We start from the raw sequence: 20,155 nt of genomic DNA on the forward strand, positions 1-20,155 counted from the left end.
TGTTTGTTTGTTTTGCTTTTTGTTGATTTTTGAGAGAGAGAAAGAACTTGAAGTTAGGTGGATAGTGAGATGGGAAATATGATCAGGGAAAACTTAGGGGTGGGTAAGAATATGATTAAAATATATGTATTTGAAAAAACAAAAATACATTCCGAAATACTTTCGTAATATTTTGACATAACCTCTAGGAAATTCTTCCATCTTCCAGCTAAACCACAAATGATGACTCTTTCAGTGAAGCACATAGGACACTATTCAGATCCATTTCAGTTTACTTTTACCAGATTTCTTTGCTATATATAAGTAAACCCGTGTTCTATGAGCATGCTTAGCTATAGTCCTACTTTCCAGTCTCTGAGGGATTTTCATATTTCACACCTCCTTAGAGGACAGGTTCATATCAGGTGTGATTCCACATTAAGGAGCCAAATTTTACGGCTGCTTCAATACACTCAAGAGCATGAACATAGCCAAACTGCTCCTGTTGTCAGTTCCCAGAATAGGGAACTGACCTCTGTGCCCAAAGGAGCAGAAACCACAGACTTGTAAAAGACAGCTTCTGGGAAGCTAAGATTGAGGACAAATCTGTGAAGCCATTCATACTTTTCACTGCCTCCTATGTTAGGTCTAAAGTCCTTCAAGATTAAAATACAGTTTACAGCATTTCTCAATCACAAAGTGCTCCATTCCTCAGTAAGCCAGCTCACTGCACAGCTGGCCACATCTTTGTGAGCCCCTCACAGGGTTCGCCTCTGTTCCTATGAAAGGTGCCCTTGAGGCCTCATTCTCGTGCTGTGTCCTGCGGAAGCTGCTGCCACCTGCTCCGCATTTCATTAGGACTCGTCTCTGGCCTGTCATCTGATTTCTTCATGCTCATTCTTTTATAGGTCCCTCCTGGGCTGGAGAAGGAAGGGTTTATGGTTGAGATTAGAGTTGGAATCAGAAACCATGAAAAGTATTCAATTGTTGCAAAAGTTAATGCAGCAGAAATGCTCCAAATTTAGAAAAATGGACTCCTCCTGTGTATAGGAAATTCTGAGTGTTGGGGAAAAGAAAAGGGATGATAAGACAGTTTTCAAATACACAGCCTGGCACAGCTGAGGGAAATGTCATAGTCTGCCACTGGTCTTATTGGAACTAATGAGCTTAAAGCAGAGTGGAAAACTAAAAGGTCTTCTTAATGCTAAACGGATTCTGGTGAAAAAAAAAAATGAAAGATTTTGCGTTTTCTCCCTAGCTGGCAGGCAGCATGCTCATGGAAACTGAATTCACACTGCCAACACAGCCACGTGTATTTTTATTTTTAAAGCAAAGTGAGGTGAGGCTCTTACCTCAAGGCTTCCCTCAAGCGAATGGTTGGACTAGTTTCAGCTGTTCTCATGGAATAATTTCCCTACATAGGACATGATAGGTTGAAATCTTCTGTTATAAAATACACCTGATGTCACATGTTTAGCATTTCTTCCTATAGGGTCAAAGCAGTTGTAAAGATTGACAAAGGATTCGATTTAAGGAATCATGATGCACTGTTTCGTGAATAAACAGGAGGAACAATTTAATGGTTCATGCGACAATGTTCATCCAGGGGGTGACTAGCTGTAAGAGGAGGGTGAACCTCATTTCTAGTTTCAAGGTCACCTTTGCCTCTTGCCCTCACACTGGCAACTTATCGGTTATTGTTCATCAACAACTTTTTTTTTTTTTCAAAACCATTTCAAAGGCTAAAAATTAAGCAACAGGGTTTTGTAAAACTGGATTAACAAAGGAAGAATTCTCATTTAAAAATGTAGCTCCTTCAAGGCCAGCCTGGTCTGCAGAGTGAGTTCTAGGACAGCCAAGGCTACACAGAGAAACCCTGTCTGGGGGGTGGAGGGTGGGGCAGGGGAGGGGAGATGGATTGCTCAGTGGTTAGGGGCACTCGCTGCTTCTGCCGAAGACCCAGGTTTTGTTCCCAGAACATGCATGGTAGCTTACAGTTATCTATAACTTCAGTTCCAGGGGACCCAGTGCCTTATTCTAGCCTCCATGGGCACCAGGCATATACACAATAAACGTAGGGTGGCTGTAAAAACCCGAGTAAATTCCTGAATGTGAATTAGCATGTAAACACTAGTATGCCTCATGAACTCTCTGTTTCATCTCTCTGATGAAAACTGTGGAAAGGAAGCAATCAGCTGCACATTCCGTGGCTCTATTTTGGTTCTTTGGGCAGCCCATAGTAGATCACATCCTGGCTGAAAGAGAGCATGAAGATTCACGCACTCAGAATTATGCATTCTAGGGGATCTATGGATAGATGTCATGGTTCTCTATAGAGAATTTGGATCCCTTTGCTGGTATCTCCTTCCTTTAATTAATTACTTTAATTATTTTTAATTCTTCTTTCCTACAATACATACCAACCTCATTCTCCCTTCTCTCCTTCCAATTGCCTACCCTCTCCCCTCTTCTTCAGATCCACTGCTCTTCCGTTTCTCTTCAGAAAAGAACAGGCTTCCTAGGGATGCCAAGTTTCCTATCAATTCACAGTAAGACTAGGCACAAACCCTCACAAACCAAGTCTGAGTGTGGCAACCGAGTAGAAGGAAAAGGGTCACATGAGCAGGCAAAAGAGTCAGAGATATTCCCATGCCCACTATTAGGAGTCTAGCAAAAAAACCCAAGCTAAACAACCCTAGCATGTGTGCAGGGGGCCTAGAGTAGACCCATGCTGGCTGCTGGTATCTTCTTAAATCAGCCCTTGTAGCAGTATAGTAAAGCACATGCAAGATTTCACCAAACTTAAAGGACTCCTGCAGTTCATTTCTTCAGCTTTTCCTGAGGCTGTAGGAACTTTGCGAGTAGGGTATATTTGGAGGCTTTCAAGTTCTTAGACCCAATAAACAATACAGCTAAGACTGCCTCTGGCAGAAGTGAATCTAGGACACACTTCGGGAGGCAAGTTTCTACATAGTGAAGTATTCATTCTCAGCAAATACTTACTGTAGAACTCCTAGCTGCCAATCATTGCTGTAAGTTCAGGTGACACTACGGTGAATGAAACACAAGCAAGCATCCTTTCCTTGTAGACTCGTATATTGTGGTTTACCCTTAATCACAACACACACACACACACACACACACCATCACAGAGGCTTTACTACATAGGTATTATCAACCCAAGTAAAAAAGATGCACGTGACAATTTCTGAGCAAAACCTGATGAAGGTCCCGGAAAGCAAGGAGACAGCTGGGAAAAGCTATTTCCAAGAGTGCAGTAGCCTCCCCAAAGGCCACAAACTTGGTTTAATGCTCTACAGCATCTATCTTGAAATCCTTGGTAATTTTTAAGCAAGCAGCCAGGGGTTTTCCTTTGCTTCTAGCTCTGCAAATTATGCAGCAAGCTCCTGGAAAGAAATTCCCAGTCGCCTGGCATCAAGCTGCAAATGCCAGAAGGCAAAAGGAATCTGACCTGGGAAGTTATTGATTGTGGCAGCTCTAATTGGTGTAGCCAAAGGACCCTTGGGGTCTTGAATACTTGGGTCTCTCAGATGCAGTCAAGCTGTGATTGCCCATATGCTAAAGCCAGTGGCTGTCCAGCACAATAGAAACATGAAGAGGAAGGGAAGCATTTCTAATCTCTCTTCTAAAGGCTACCTGAGTCGCCTTGAATGAGTTAAGCCTCTGCAGCTTCCTCATTCATGAAATAAGGTGATAATCCTGGACCCACATAGCTCCTGGAATTGCGACAATTAAGCCGACAAGAGAGTGAAGCACTTTAAATTCCCCACAAAGGAATGCATTCCACTAAGCAGAAGACTAAAAATAATTCTATTAACAATAGTCCTCCAGCAGTGTCCTTAACTCTGGGTTCTCCAGAGGCAGCTATGGCTTCCATGCTATCCAGGATCTCTCAATTAAAGCCCCCAACATTTGTCTGAGATGCAAATAGACATGCATATGTCAGGCCTTTCTTCATGTGAAGAATTCACAGCTTCTTTTTGTTTGCTTACACTGCCTCATAGTTTAAATTTTCTGCATATATTCATGCATTTATTAAATGTGTCTTAGACATACTGTATTGAGTACTGACTGAACGCTATGGCAGATGCTAGAAAAGGGCACACTTGGGGTACCTGCCCTGAAGGACTTCATAGTATGTAAATTGGAAATGACACAAGTGAGTTGCAAGTAATGGTCTAGGTTAGATGTCTTAAAGGTTCTTTGATCCCACAGAAGAGGATTTTAAGTTCCATCACAGTCAGCCTGGTAAACAGAAAATTACCCTGTCTTTAAAAACAAACTAAACAAAAATACAGAGTAATCACAGAAGGTCATAAGTAAAGTGCTAATGGAAACAGGAAAACACCATTTATAGCAGTGGTTCTCAACATGTGGGTCGTGACGCCTTAAGGGTCTCCTAAGACTATCAGAAATATCAGATATTTACATTACAGTTCACAACAGTAGCAAAATTACAGCTATAAAGCAGCAACAAAAATAGTTTTGTGGTCGGAGGTCAGCACAGCATGAGGGACTGTATTACAAGGTCACAGTGTTAGGAAGGTTGAGAACCAGGATGCAGAGGGCATAGGGGCTTCTCTGAAGAAGTTGCATTGACTTGCAAGATGCTCAGTTGAAGAAATCATACAGGACAGGCTAGTGAGATGGAGCAGAGAATAAAGGTGCTGTCTGCCAAGTCCTGAGGACCTGAGTTCAAGCCCCAGGACTCACAGGGAAGATGGTGAGCACTGAATCACAAGGACTGCCCTTTGACCTCAGCACAAGTGCCATGGACATGCACGCACACACACACACACACACACACACACACAAAACAAGTAAATAATAATGGCCAAGAGAAACTTACACAACATGTTGTATGCACCCTGCTCCTCATGTTCCACCTTAATGGACCACTCTTCAACCTCCATCACTTTACCTTCTGAACCATGTGCCAAAATAAACCCCTCTTACTTTAAATCAATGTGACATGGATTTTAAAGATGGGATATAGAGCCAGAATTTGAAAATAACCTAGCACTGGTAATACTCTGTGTGTATCTGTGTGTCAGAGGACCGCCTTTGGGAGGTGGTGTGCTTCCTTCACCATATGGGTACCAGGGATCAAACTGAGGTCAGTGGTCTTGGAAGCAAGCCCTTTGCTCACTAAGCTGCCTTACTGACCCCTCATCATTTGCTTTTAGAACCACTGTGTTGTTTTTGTATTCTAAAAAGCCATATTGTTTCACTATTTATTTCTTCACGGTTGCTATGTAACATGGTAAATTTTCCAAAGACTAATGACCAGAGTTCTTTAAACTTTTTGAGCCTGAGTCTCTTCTGAGTGTGAGATGGTTATACTCATACTCATGTATGCCACACATACATTTGCTTTAAGAAAAAAGAAAAAAAAAATCAGGACTCCCACTTGGGGAAAGGTAGGAGGCCCTGGGTTTGATCTTTAGCTATTCATGAACACACACAGACACACAGATACATATATTAGAGACACAGGTATACTCATACATATGCACACAGACACACACATACACACAGATATACACATACATAGACTCACATATACACACAGATGTATATACACATAGACACGTAGATAGACACATATACACACAGAGACACATACATGTACATACACAAACACATGCAGACACACACCGTACACACGTATTGTGATACCCATGCTAGAGTAGTCCTGACCGGTAGCACTCTGTGTTAATACTTGATGACTTTTCAGAAGTACAGTGATGACGATCAGTGTATTCACTTGTATACAGGAGTTGACTGCAAAAAGACACAAGTATTTCTATGGACTAACCCTTTTTTGTAAGCACTTTGTACAGGCCATCTCAGTTGCAGTCAATAATGCTGCGAGGTGTATTTGGATCTAATTCTCAATTTACAGACAGGGATTATGTGTAAAATGATCCTGGACACATGTTAACCTCCCCAGACCTTAAATTAGCCACACCACAGCGTCAGAGCCCCACAGATCCTGAACCGGAAGTCCTCCCACGCGCACACACATATTTAGAACACTAGACATTTTCGTTTCGCTGATGAATTGACAAAAGCCATGCCAAGCTTGTCTGGATGCCTGGATCTGTCTAACCAGCCATGATTCCTCCCCCACTGAGTTGGCCTGTGTTCGGGGCTCATGACACTTCTAAAATCCCTTTTCTGGGCCTATGCCTTGGGTGGGGGCTTTTTCCTATCCTAAGGATTCACTTGGTAGCCACGTGATATGTTCCCTGATAACTGTTTGTGCGGAGGGAGCTCAGGCACAGCTAGAAGCAGTTTGACAAGCCCGTTCCTCACCGACCTCTTCCCCCAGTTTTGTGATCACTGGCCTCGAATGGCGGCATCTGCTGGCACTGGATCACATGCTAACTACCCAGCAGGTTCCCGTTTCTAACGGTCCTGGAGCCTCGGCTTAGAGCGTCTGCCTCTGCCTTGCCAGCCCCACCTATAAAGCCTCCTGTCTTCCTTTCCACTCTCGTTCTCTACCTCCTTTTGTCACATACTCTAAATGTCCACAGATGTCAAGTGCAGAGAAAGGCATGTGGCGTTAATGTTCTGGTGCTGGCACAGAGGTACTTCCTGAGGAAGATAGGCCCCTCACTGGGCCAGCGAGCAGCCTGCCCATCTGGATTTATCACAGCTCAGGGCCTATTCTTGATTCAGATAGCTTGACAACCCTCATGCTGGCACAATGCCACCCCAGGGTGCCAGTCAACGGGCTTTCTAGCTGTATCAAGTGCGGCTGTTCAGGACAGGAATCCTAGCCAGGAATTTCTAAACTGCTGTCTGTGAGGGGTTCAATGCATTTTGGCTGGGGATGACTTCCAAAAATAAACACTAGATACTGTGGCTATTTGTTTGGACTTCTGTAGACGTGTTATTAGTCATTGGGGGTAAGAAAAGGCCGTTGGAGACGTCAGCAGGAAGTGAAGTCTAATTAATCACTCTGACAGGCAGAGGGGGAGCTGAGCCCACTGTTCCCAGAACAACTGTAGGGAATTTAGGAAATGGCTAAAACAGCATTTGTATTTATTTCTATAGAAACTGAAAGATCACATGAAATAAGATAAGTACATGGGAAGTAAACATAGGAATTCAAAGAGTGAGCACATACCCTCTGAGAATATAGTTCTGAGAGAGTCAAATTGAAGGTGTTTATTTCAATGTTTAGAACTTGTTTCCTTTATATGATACTTACATGTGTGTATAAATGTGTGTGTGTGTGCATACACATGTGTGCGTATGTGTGTCAGGGGGATAGACAGAGACTGAATGTTAGGCATTATAGGCAAATGCTACATTCTTGCCTGCTAGGCAAACGCTCTATGGCTGAGCTATTTACCTGTCCAGCACTCTTTCCACTCTTTATTTTGAGATAGGGTCTCACTGAGTTGCCCAGGCTGGTCTTAAATGTGTCTTAAATCCTCCTGCCTGAGCCTACTGAGTAGCTGGGATGTACACGCCTGTGCTACCAAACCAGCTTGTTCACAGCCTCTAATGGAGGATTAAATCCATTGCACTTTTAAATTCAAGGCATAGGCAGCTTTGGGGGGGGGGTTACTAAAGTCTCTCATGGAGGGGTGCCAGCATGCACTGTCTGTCTAAAAACATCGGGTTTTAACCCAAACAAATTAAAGTTCATCCCTGCCTTGTCCTGACAGCATTGTTTTTTCCTCTCTGTTTTGTTTGTGTATACATTATAGAAGGTCAATAATCATATAATTCCACAAGAATACCATGAAGAATAAATAAAAAAATTGGCAAAGAGGTCAAGCTTAATGGTACGAGGCTGTAATCCCAGCTACTTTGGAGGTAGAGGCAGGGGCATGACAGGGTCAGGACCTGTCACAACTACCAAATAAGTTCACGGGGAGGTGGGCAGCTTAGTGAGGTGTCATCTCAAAACAAAACATTTTAAAAAGAAGAAGAAGAAAGAACTGAGAATATAGTTCAGTGGTGGAGCACTTTGACCCTAAGTGTCAGAAGCCTCTGCTTTCATCCAGGCAGGGGCTGGTAGGCATGCAGGAGGGAAGGGAGGAGAAGAGGAGGAAATAAAGGAAAATGTTTCTTCGTTTGCCTAGCCTAAATATATTTTTTATTTCTTTTTATGCTTTTTTTTTTTAAAACCTGGTCTCTATGTGGTGTGATGAACTTAATTCCTATTAGCTTGTAAGAGGCTTTAGGGCTTTTGAGATACTTACCATGCTAAAACATATAAGCAAACAAAAAAAAAGGGATACGTAAGCTGTTGAGTTGTGATGGCATCCCATGGTAAGCCCTGAGAACTCATCCTGGCATCGTTTCACGGCTCCTCGAGGTAGCTGTCTTCTGCCTGTACTGTGCTGCGCATGCTGTAAAATAGTGTCTTTGTGTATATCCCCCAGCCGTTGTCACTGAAACAGCAGACAAGGGACCTGAAAGTGGACATCCCTCTAGTGGTCTCTGAAGATCATTACCCTCAGAAAATAGTGAATTCTGCACTTCTGGACTTCATCAGAATGGGTCCATTATTAAACACTCATCAGCATTTAACTGTCCCAGGATAACTTAACTATCCAAAGTAACTTATGCAGACATTTGCAATTGACTTCAATGGATACTTTGCAATATGAGATGTTTGTGTGCACGCGGCCAGCTGAGATGTGCTCACAATATTTTCCATTCAACTCTGCTTCATTTATTTACAGTATCTGTTTGAGTCCTTATGCAGTTGATTGGCTTTCTGGGAGACCAATTTAAAATTGTTGTTGCTATTACAGAGTCCCTCTATGTACCTCAGACAGGTCTTAGATTTAAGATTTCCCTACCTCAGCTGGGCATTGTGGCGCATGCTTGTGGTCCCAGCACTCAGGAAGGCAGAGGCAGACAGATCTCTTTGAGTTCAAGGACAGCCTGGTCTACAAAGTGAGTCCAGGACAGCCAAGGCTACACAGAAAAACCCTATCTATCTCAAAACACACACACACACACACACACGCACACACACACAAATTCCATGCCTCAGTTTCCTGAGTGTTAGGATCTCAGGCACACAGTACCATACCAGCTCTCCAAATTCTTACAAGATTATTTTACTTCATAGCTCCCAAACTACATCTGTCTTGAATGTATCAAGGATTTAATGAATATTTGTGGCAGAATGAGGTATATTTTATATGTGATTTCATTCCTATTAATTCACACTCAGTAGAAGTGTATCTGTTAAAAGACAAAATACAACAAATTTAGCTTTAAAGATCTTCCCTAGGTTTGTCTGTGATTCCAGCTTGGGCAGCCCTCAGAACCAGGACAGTTTCAGAGATTGAAAAGAAAGAACACCGTCTTAGTTAGTTTAATTGCTGTGAAGAGACACCATGACCATGGCAACTCTTATGAAGGAAAACATTTAATTGGGGCTGGCTTAATGTTTCAGAGGTTTATTCCACTATCATCATGGCGGGAAGCATGGCAGCATGCAGGCAGACATGGTGCTGGAGAAGAAGCTGAGAGTTCTACACCTTGATCTGAAGGGAACAGAAGGAGACTGTGTGTCACTCAATAACTTGAGACTGTCAGACCTCAGAGCCCACCCCCACAATGACACACTTTCTCCAACAAGGTTACACTTCCTAATAGTGGCACTGCTATAGGCCAAGCATTGAGACACACGAGTTTATGGGGGAACATACCTATTCAAACCACCACGAGCCCCAAATCAATGTAGAAATGGGGTACATAAAATAGAGAAGTATGAAGACCTCTCACTGGCTACCACTACTTGTTAATGCAGTAAGTCAATGCAGCTTGAGCAACGCCTACCTAAACTGCTTGATGCATGGCTTGGATATAGTTGTTTGGTTTTGCTACCTTATGCTATCAATATATATATATAAAAAAACATGATAAAACGATGATTTATCTTCAGGGGTTCATTTGATGAGAGTAAATGCAGAAGTAATCTGTCTTTTAATGGAATGTAGGTTCTTCTCCAGAACAAGCCAAATAGGAAATGATTGCTGGTATTATTACTGTGTAAAGTTTTAAAATGCATTAAATAGGAAAGGTTTTAATTTTAGTGAAAGCATAAAATTTTTAAAACCTACCACCTAGGTTTTCAAACGTGTACTCATGGATCAAGCATTTTGACATTTTGATTATTTTTATTTATTTTTAATTTTTAAACATTTTGGGGTTTTTTTGTTTTGTTTTGTTTTGTTTTTGCGATAGGTTTTCTCTGTGTAGTTCTGATTGTCCTGGAACTCACTCTATAAACTAGGCCTCAAACTCAGATCTGCCTGTGTCTGCCTCCCAAGTGGAGTGCTGAGATCAAAGGTGTGTGCCGCCACCACCCATTGCTTTTGTGTTTATGTTATATAATGTGTGTGTGTGTGTGTGTGTGTGAGAACACTCATATCTGTGCTTGTGAACATGCGTGTGCATGTACCATTGCACATGTGAGGAGTTCAGAGGACAACGTGGAGTGTCTGTCCTCGATTTCCACCTTGTTGGAGACAAGGCAGCTCTTGTTTCATTGCTGTGTATACCGGGGCTTCTCTGCCCAGGCTGTCTCCCCCATCTTACTTATGAGCACTGGGAATATTGACCTGTGCCACTGTATCCAGCTTCCCATGAATTCTGGGTGATCCAAATGTTGGCCCTCACTCTCGTGGAGCAAATTATCTCCTGAACCGCCTCACCCCACCCTTTGGTTACTTTTTAGGGACTTAAAGTTTATCTGCTCTACAGGTGTGTGTCGTGTATATGTGTGTGTATGAGTATGTGTGTGTGTGTGTGTATGTGTGTTGAAGGGAACTACCAAAAAAAAAACAATCTAAGTTTATTATCATTTTCTTCTAGTCATGTATAAATGTTTTACAGTAAGAATATTAATATATGTGTTAGTGTGTAAGTGGTGTATTGATAATTTTAAATAATCTGTCCAGCCTCAGAATGGAAATGGGTGATATGTTTACTATGTTGTGACCACAGGAAACATGATTTAGTCAGCCATGTATAAATTTAGCATTACCTAGTATGTCAATCGGTTGTTGTCACCATGACAAATACCTAACAGAAACAACTGAAAGGAGAAAATATTAACTTGGCATTATTTCAGAGTTTGTAATCAGAAGTCATTGCTTTAGGCCCACAATGAGGTGGGGAATATGATGGTGGTAGGACATACGAGGGGGAGGCTGCCCGTCTCGTGGCAGCAGGGAACAGAGAGTGTATGCCTCTGCTGGCAGCTTCCTCCTTCTTCTCCTTTCATTCTGATCCATTTATATGGAGTGTTGCACGTAATCCAGTGCAGATCTCCCCTGTTTAAAAAGCTGACTTTTGATAGGGGCTCATAGATAAAACCAAGAGTGTCCCTTATTAATTTCTTAGGTGACTATTAATAAAATTGATAATAGTGTCAGTAACCAGGTATCTGGCTATGCTAATGACAAGGATCAGAGAATGCCACTTTAGCAACAATTACTTTTGAGACGGTGGCAAGTAAGATTCAGCAGATCCAGGGAACAAATGTCTCTCAAGAAGGTGCTATCTGTGAACCAAGAAAAGGAGAGCGGGTCTTATTACCTGAGACGAAGACCAACACCAAGATAAGTTTGCAAAAACAGTCTTTGTTGACTTAATTGTTAATAATTAATATTGATTTTATGGTTATTAAAGAAGCAGTTATTCCTTAACCCTCTATTATAAAAATAAAAATTCACAGACACCTGTTGAAATTTTAATAGCCTTAAACCACTGGGGCTGGGCAGATACAAACGCCCTCAGCTCCCTCATTATCTCCCAGATCAAACCTCCATGCCATTTGCTTTAGTCATTCCTCTCTAGACTATTTCCCATCTAAAATTCCCATACACATTTGCATATATTGTTCATCTGGACTGCTTCTCTCCGTCATGCCCATCCTCTGAGCAAGCTCCTGCCAGGCATGTGTTTCTTTTTGCTAACTCATGGCAACCTCTCTCTCCTCTCTCCTCTCTTCCCTTTCTTGTAAGCCTTCTGTCTTCCTAGCCTGTGAAACTTCGCTCAACCTGCCTCTCTTCTGCCTAGCCAGGGTATTAGCATTTTTATTGGCCAATCAGGAATGATTTTGGAGGCAAAGTTACACAGCATCAATTCAAGACAGCAAGCAGACCTCCGGGAGCAAAATAATTAACATTATAATACAAAGTACCAGATCAACTGCTACAGTTCCCAATTTCTGTCTAATTAAAAAGGCTATTTTTTTTTACAAACCATATAAAATAAGAACAATTATGAAACAATTATAAAACTACTAGGTAAGACTTAAATACATAATGTCCAGTCTATATGTATTTGGCAACTTAGAAGAAAATACTATCTATCCTATCTTGGTGAGTCTAAAGTTTTGGACTTGAATCATTTTTTTATCACATCATGTATTTATCAACCTAAAAACATCTTTTTAGACCTTAAAACATCTTCTTAACTCTTAAACATTTAAGTTTAATTGTAAAACTATAACTATTTGGTCTTTAACCCAATCGGAGACTTAAGAAGAAATAAAATCATTACCCAAGTAAGCAGGAAGCACAGGCAAGCAGCTTCCAAAACAAATAAAAATGACAGAGACAGTTTACTGCCTGGACTGTCAACCTCAATCTTGCCATACTGTAGAGCATCATCTTCAGCCTTCTGGCTCAGTGTATCTGACAGACATATTTGTGAAGCAGGAACTATGAAGGACTTGTTTACCTGTCTGTTAAAATGGTAAACATGTCCTGCTTCTAGAAACTTTTTTTTTCACTTTTTTTTTCCCCATGTCAAGTAAAAAGCTTCTGAAACAAACTGGAGCTGGAAAGATGACTCAGCAGTTAGGAGCACTTGCTGCTCTTCCAGAGGACCCAAGTTGGTTCCAAGCATCCACAAAGGGCATCTTACAACCACCCATAACTGTGTCTTAGGGAGATCTAACACTCTCTTCTGGCCTCTGTGCACTCACTCATGTGACATTTGTGCACACACAGACACACACATGAACACAACTAGAAACAAAACAACCCTTTTAAAATCTGCTTGCCTTTCCCGTTCTTACTCTGTGTTTTGTTGGTTTAACTCACTAGCTCTCAAACACTGACCTTAGGGAGCAGAGAGAAGATACTCCGTTCTAACATTAATGTGTTAGCAGTTGTGAGCATGCTATGCAAAAGTCTGATTTTCAGGACATAGTAATTTATTTTAGTGTCCATGAACATTTAGTTGAGAACATAAATCAAAATAAGGAGGCTACTAAAGAATCCCAGTATGTGCAAAGGAAGAAATCCAGACAAAAGCTCTTTGGAAGAATTTCTTTCTTTAAGTAAAAACCTTGGCTCTAACTTACTGATCTGCTATTTTCTATAAGTCCTTTTTTTTCCCCTCAACAACTGCTCAAGGCCAAAACAAATAAACGAAACTAAACAAAGTCTGGACCTCACTCCCTAGACTCTTCTGACTTTCTAGATCCTACGAAATCCTGCTAACCCGGGTCTTTTCTCTGTCTTCTCATTATGCAGCCCACATGCCCAGTTGCAGCCAAGGGTGAGCCCAGGGTCCTGAGCATGCACAGATTCTGCCGTGCTCTTCATTCTGTCCTTTGCTTACCACAGATGTCATTCTCTTTGCTTTCCATCTACAGATCTTTTCAGTCGTATCAGTGTTTTGTGTTCTCCAAAATTACTGAGTCTTCTCACACTGTCAGGATCTACCCTTGATTTCCTCAATATTTTAATTTCCAAAATCTTTACTGATGACATTTTTTCTTAGTGAATTGGGTGAAAAGTCAGTATGACTGTATTTATGGCCCCACAAGGAAGATGAAGTCGCTCAGGGTTTTCAGTTATCTGCAATTCTGTTTACTACCCAAAGCCTAACACTCTTCTATGTAAACATAAATACACAGCAAACGTTGGTTCTCGAGTGATTTACGCCTAGAATGGTTTCTCCCTCAACTTGTTCTTTCCTTTTTACATTGGGGAAGGGGGAGAGGAGGAGTTTGAGGCAGGGTTTCTCTGTGTAGCTTTAGCTGAACTGGACTTGCTTTGTAGCTCAGGCTATCCTCGAACTCCAGAGATCTGTCTGCCTCTGCCTTGCTAAGTGCTGGGATTAAAGGCATGTGCCACCACTCCTGGCTTCCTTTTATATTTTTATACTGTATTTGAGAGGACAGCTGCAGTCTAGTGTTCCAATATTTCAAAAGTTCATGGTTTTCTCTGACAACAAAACATTAAGTCACATAAACTTAACACACAGTTGCTAAAACAGGGTAACAGCACTTGAAATAAGATGTTTTCCCACCGAGGAAAAGGATGCCTTTTTCTTAGAGAGAATGTGTTGTAGGAAAGACAAATTTAAGAAAAAAGTTGGTAAGCCAATTTGCAATCCCTTGTCTACTTAGTTGTCTCTACAAATAATTAGAAATACATTAATTCAGAAAGTTTTTGAAATTGAGGGTTGTCCCAATTTTAGTTAGAATGAATAAAAGAGTATCTCTGTAGTAAAAATAAAACAACTGAAATTTCGTATCTTTTTTCTATGCAATTCCTCATAAAAAGTTAGGATAGTTGGATGTAAGCTAATGCCGCCAGCTTACACTAGGTTCTGTCTGTCCATTCTAGAGGACTTATTTTTCAGGGTTTGAAGGTTCTTTTTATTTGAGGCCATGTGGTCTTCTATTTATGTCATGGTCCACTTGTCAATCCCTCCACCCAGAAGGAAGTGCTGGGATTAAGATAGGAAAACAAAAGGACGTTCTCTGTCACTGACCTTTGCTTTCTCTCCCTCTTCATTTTTTCTACTAAGCCACAAGATAATCCTCCGGAAGTGCTGTGAAAGCACGGCCTGGAGTGTGAGGATGAATGCATTAGAAGATAAACATGTAAGGAGGATGAAGCAGCTATACTGCTCATGGCAGGTGATGAACTGTCTCAGGGTTTATTTACATTCTTCTCTCTTCCATGTACTATACTTAACACACAGCGTCATGAGTCAGGACATGTTCCTGAAAGCTTCTCCCAAGCACAAAATAACAGTTTCTGTAAGAACTTGCAGGAAACAGAGAAGGGTAGAATAATCAAAATGCAACTGTCTTTCAACATGCAAATTTTCTTCACAGCAAAATAGGAGGGTATGGTTAATTGGTGATCCTCCTTGTATTTGTGGAACAAGAAGAGGAATACCCACTTGTACTTTGCAGCGTTTAATTACTCTGCCTGCTCTGGTTAACAGGTCATGAACATTGCCTCTTTATAAACACGAGGATTGCACAGCAGCTACTAAGTGGTCTCAGTGGAGATGTCTGGTGAAAAGTAACAATAACAACAACAAAGCTCTTATTTGTATTTTTGCTTTGCAGTAAAAAAGGCTAAATCAAAATTTCCCCAAACCAGTCAATTATTCTAAGCATATAAGAGAAATAACAAAAGCTTAATTTTTTGCATGCTCTCTCTGTCTCATTTCTCTTAGTTTTGTTTTTATGCTTTCACCTAAAACAAACAAACAGCAGTTGCTTCTCTCTCTTATAAATTTCTTGCAGTGGCTTCATTTCTATTTTCTACCAGTTCTCTTCTAATTTATCATGAATCTCCTCTGGCCCACTTAGGATGCAAATCTGGTTTCTAGTTTATTTCTACTCCTGCCATGTAAATTTAGTACAGCAACTCAAATGTAGGAACTCAAAGTTTGGAAAGAAAATCAGATGAGGAAAGGGCATTTTAAAAGGACATCTTCTTGAGAATAGAAAAATGAAGCCAAGGCATTTTGTCTCAGGAAGAGAAGTCATTTTTATCTTATACATACAAAACATATATATGTGTGTATATATATCTCAAATATATTACACAACTTAATGAATCTTTAATTAAAAAGTTCAATTTATGAGACATCTAGATAATAAAAGGAAAAATCAAGTTGAACTCTGATATGTAGTTGGATTCCATGAATAGTACTTTCATTACATTATTTTATAAGATTTGTTTTATGAATATGAGTGTTTTTCCTGCATGTATATATATGTACTATATGCATGCCTGATGCTCTCCAAGGTAAGAAGAAGGCATCCAGTGACCAGGAACGGGAGCTACAGATGTTTGTGAGCCACCCCTGTGGGTGCTGGGAACTGACCCTGGACCTGGCTCTGCTACACGAGCAACAAGTACTGTTAATTGCCGAGCCATCTCTCCAGCCCTGTCTTAGGGTTATTATTGCTGCAATGAAACACCATGACCAAAAGCAATTTGAGGAGGAAAGAGTTTAGCTCCCTCATACTTCCTCATAACAGGTCACCATCAAAAGCAGTCAGGGCGGGAACTCAAGCATGGCAGGAACCCGGAGGCAGGAGCTGATTCAGAGGCCATGGAGGAGTGCTGCTTTCTCTGGCTCGCTCCCTCTGACCCGATGAGCCTGCTTCCTAATAGAACCTAGAACACCAGTCCAGGGATGGCACCACCCACAGTGGGCTGGGCCCTTCCACATCAATCAGTAATTAAGAAAATGCTCTACAGACAGATCTTTTGGAGATGTTTTCTCAACTGAGGCTTCCTTCTCTCTGATGACTCTAGCTTCTGTCAAGTTGACCTAAATCCATCCAGTATAAGCCCCCAAACAATAATTTCTAATTAAAAGAATCTGGAAATAGTTTTATAAAGAGTTGTACCAAAGGAATTCTGATGAGACTGCCTATTTCTGCACACTTCTGGATCTTTGGTCTGTTGATAAGGTTCAAGTTTTAGTTGCGCTGGGGTTTTAATTATTTTAGCACTTTTTTGACCCTGTCAACAGGATTATAAATTCTGTTTGGATTTGTTCTCGACTCCTAATATTTTTTGCAACCTCTTTTTTGTTTGTTTGTTTCTGTCTAATCAACAAAACAAACAAGCATAAAAAAGCTGCAAATTGAGTTGACTCAATGTTTTATACTCGTAAGCAAGACGTGTTCAAGGTGCTGATGTGTTTAAGAACAGGGTCCCTCCAAAACTCATCCCTTTAGTTCCTACCACTTTCCTCTCCTCTCATTTTCTTCTTTGTTCCAGTTAATATCCTGTAAAGCGTTCCTATGGTTTAAATGGATAGGTTAGGGCAGAACCTGAAGACACTAAAGAAATAAAAAATATCATCTAAGAATATTTTATCATCAAGTCACAGTGTAGTTCTTTTAAATATCATCACATTAAGGATTTCTTTACCAGTATGGACTACATACCACATGGGCATTCATAAAAATGTCCCCTGCCTAATGAACAGCTGTTATTATCAGTTAAGCTGATTGGAATGGAGAACTATGGCCAGCTGCAGAATGCATTCAGGAGCGGTGAGCAAAACTGGCAGCTGCTATCCAAATTCTATAAATATTTTTAATTAAAATTTGCCTCCTGGTTTTCAGTTTGTGTAGTAGCAAGGAATTTTGGTTGGTAATTTTAGGGGTAAAAGGATATCTTTCTCTTCAAAAGAGCCTCTTAAGTCTTCCATTAACAATAACTATTAGCAATAATGGTGGCACCCTGCTGCCTGATGGGAAAACAGGCTGCCTAAGCAAACACTTACATGTACCCTGTCAAATCAAAGTTCTTGGCTTTCTTTTAAAACCTGCATATTTAGGCAAAAGTCACAATTTTCCATCAGAAATTCTTGGGAGAGTGGTTGGAATTATCTTTGATGTTTCTAAATGAGGTGGATGATGAAACCCCCACCGCCAACACACACACCCTCCATGCATTTTCTCACTGAAATTCTGCACTTCTCATCCACTTTGACGGTTCCCTTTCATCTCATAGGCCATGGCCATTTACTTTTAGTCTCATGGTCCCTGCAGTTGAGTTTCCAGTCCCTTCTCTGTACACTCTCCTCAGATTCACTCAATTTCTTCTTTGTGGCTTTATAATAATGATGCAAATGTACCCTCCTACAGCTCTGCCTCGTACCTAAGCACCAGGTTTATCTTGATTGCCCTGGGGCTTAAAGCTCTTTGGGGTCCACATACCTGCTTGCTAATCTCGGTTAATGGCTCCTACATCCTCATTACTAAAGCCTTAAAATAGAGTCACTTAAGATTTCTTTTCCCCTCTCACCTTCTTGACTAAATCCTACCAATTTCCAACTCTTGATCATTTTACCTCCTTAATATTCCTCAATCCTGTCACCTTACCTCAGCTTTCATTTCTACTACTAACCCCTTCAGGTGAACTGAAAACATGCTTGCCTAACATCCAGCAAGGACCTGTCTCTAGGTTCAGCCCTTCAAATGCCCCGTCTTCATAGAAAGAAATCTGACCATATTACTTCTTCAATTAAGACGTCATTGGCTTTCTACCCTCCCTGGAATAATGTTTAAGTTTTCAGCATGAGCTGCAAGGTTCCCCATGAGTGGGCTGTGAGATCCAAGCTTCAATGCCAAGCAAGGAGGGTCACAGCTGGGAGAAGATTTTGAGAAGCCACCAACAAATAAGACATGCTTTCTTTACCTGCACACAGGCCACTAGACAGGTAGATGAAGTATCACCCAGGCACATGGCAGCAGATACAAGCTGCATACAGGTAGGCACATGAACACATCTAGACTGGCACACAGGCTACATGGATGAAGGCACACAGACCCACGGATTAACACACACAAGAAAACCAACAAAGGCACTCACCTTTGACCTCAAGGCCATCTAGATAAAGAATCCCACAAAAGTGGCATATTGTCACAACTATTATGAGAAGTAGTTATGTCATGGATTACAACACTATTTACTTTTGGCTTCCTGGACATCCAGTGTTAGCCATTTTGTGCTGAATCATAGTCCTCTGGACATCCTGTACTGCCCATTTTGGCCTATGCAGAGTATCCCTAAATCTAAACATAAACTGTTCCCTTCAGGGCTGGTTTCATTTGCCATTCCCCACTGTGTAGTTCATGCTAAAGTCAGTGTACTTTAGTAGTTCTTCATATGCTAATTAGCCTTTGAAAAACAGCTTAAAGTTTACTAAGTGAAGTCTTCCATAGATGCACTCCAGGCATAGGTGAGTAAGTGTCGTTTGTCTTGAGTGTGTGTGCGTGTGTGTTTGTTGTATGCCTCACATATGGCCATGCTGAGGACAGAGGACAGTATGTTGGATGTCTCCCTGTGTTGCCTCTATCATAATTTTTTTGATACTGGATTTCTCACTGAACCCAGAACTCAGCATTTCAACTAGACTCATTGTCCCAGGGTTCTCTCGACTTCATCCTGCAACATTGGAAGGTGTTACACAGCAGAAGCAGCCATGCCTGAATTTTGTATGGATGCTGAATGTTCAAACTCAGGTCACCTTGTTTCCACAGCAAGCATTCTTGCCAATGAGCCATCTCCAGGACCCTTAATCATGTATCATCATTATAACACTTAACCAGAGACAATTATAGCTGTTTTTTTACAAGATCATGTCTCTAATTGAGATATTCTTTGAGCAAAAGCCAAGTCTAACTTACTGTTGTTTCCCACAGTTACCATCACAGGGACAATTAAATGTTCATTATAAAAAAATTAAAACAAAGAAAGAGTTTCAAATATTAAAATTAGATCAGCATTTTTGGAAGTCTTACCATTAAATAGGCAGTTAAAGAACATTAGAATTTTTTCAAGTAGCCATTAATTTTATTTAATGATATAAATACTTTACTGAAGGCTGGAAAGGATTTGTGTGTCTTTTATTTACAGATGATATTCAGGCAAATTTATTTATTCTTGTGTAGGATAATGGCACACTGAAAGCCTCTCTTATTTGTTTTCTCTCTCATGACTGAAGATTTATTCTTTAAATATCTCCATAATGTGGACATATTTTATGACATATTAATGTCTGTTGTTGTAATATGAATAACTTTCCCAATACATTTATTAGTGAAAAAAAATTGTATTTAAGCCTTTCTTCACCAAGAAACCAAGACTTAGATACAAGTCAAAGGAACTGGATATATCTTTTAGAAAGTACATAGTAGAGAATCTACTTGCTTACATGGTAGTCTGAGTTGTTTGCAGGCGGAAATACAAAGGACCACATGAGATGTTACTCAGTCCCAAGCTCTGCCTTCCAGCTGTAACTAACCCTAAATTTGCCAGGCAGCGGAGGGCGGAACCTTCTCAGCACAATGGGTTAGGGTTAGCATTCTATGAAAAGT

Source organism: Meriones unguiculatus, chromosome 2 (assembly GCF_030254825.1).
Source record: "Meriones unguiculatus strain TT.TT164.6M chromosome 2, Bangor_MerUng_6.1, whole genome shotgun sequence".
Taxonomy (NCBI): Eukaryota; Metazoa; Chordata; class Mammalia; order Rodentia; family Muridae; genus Meriones; species Meriones unguiculatus.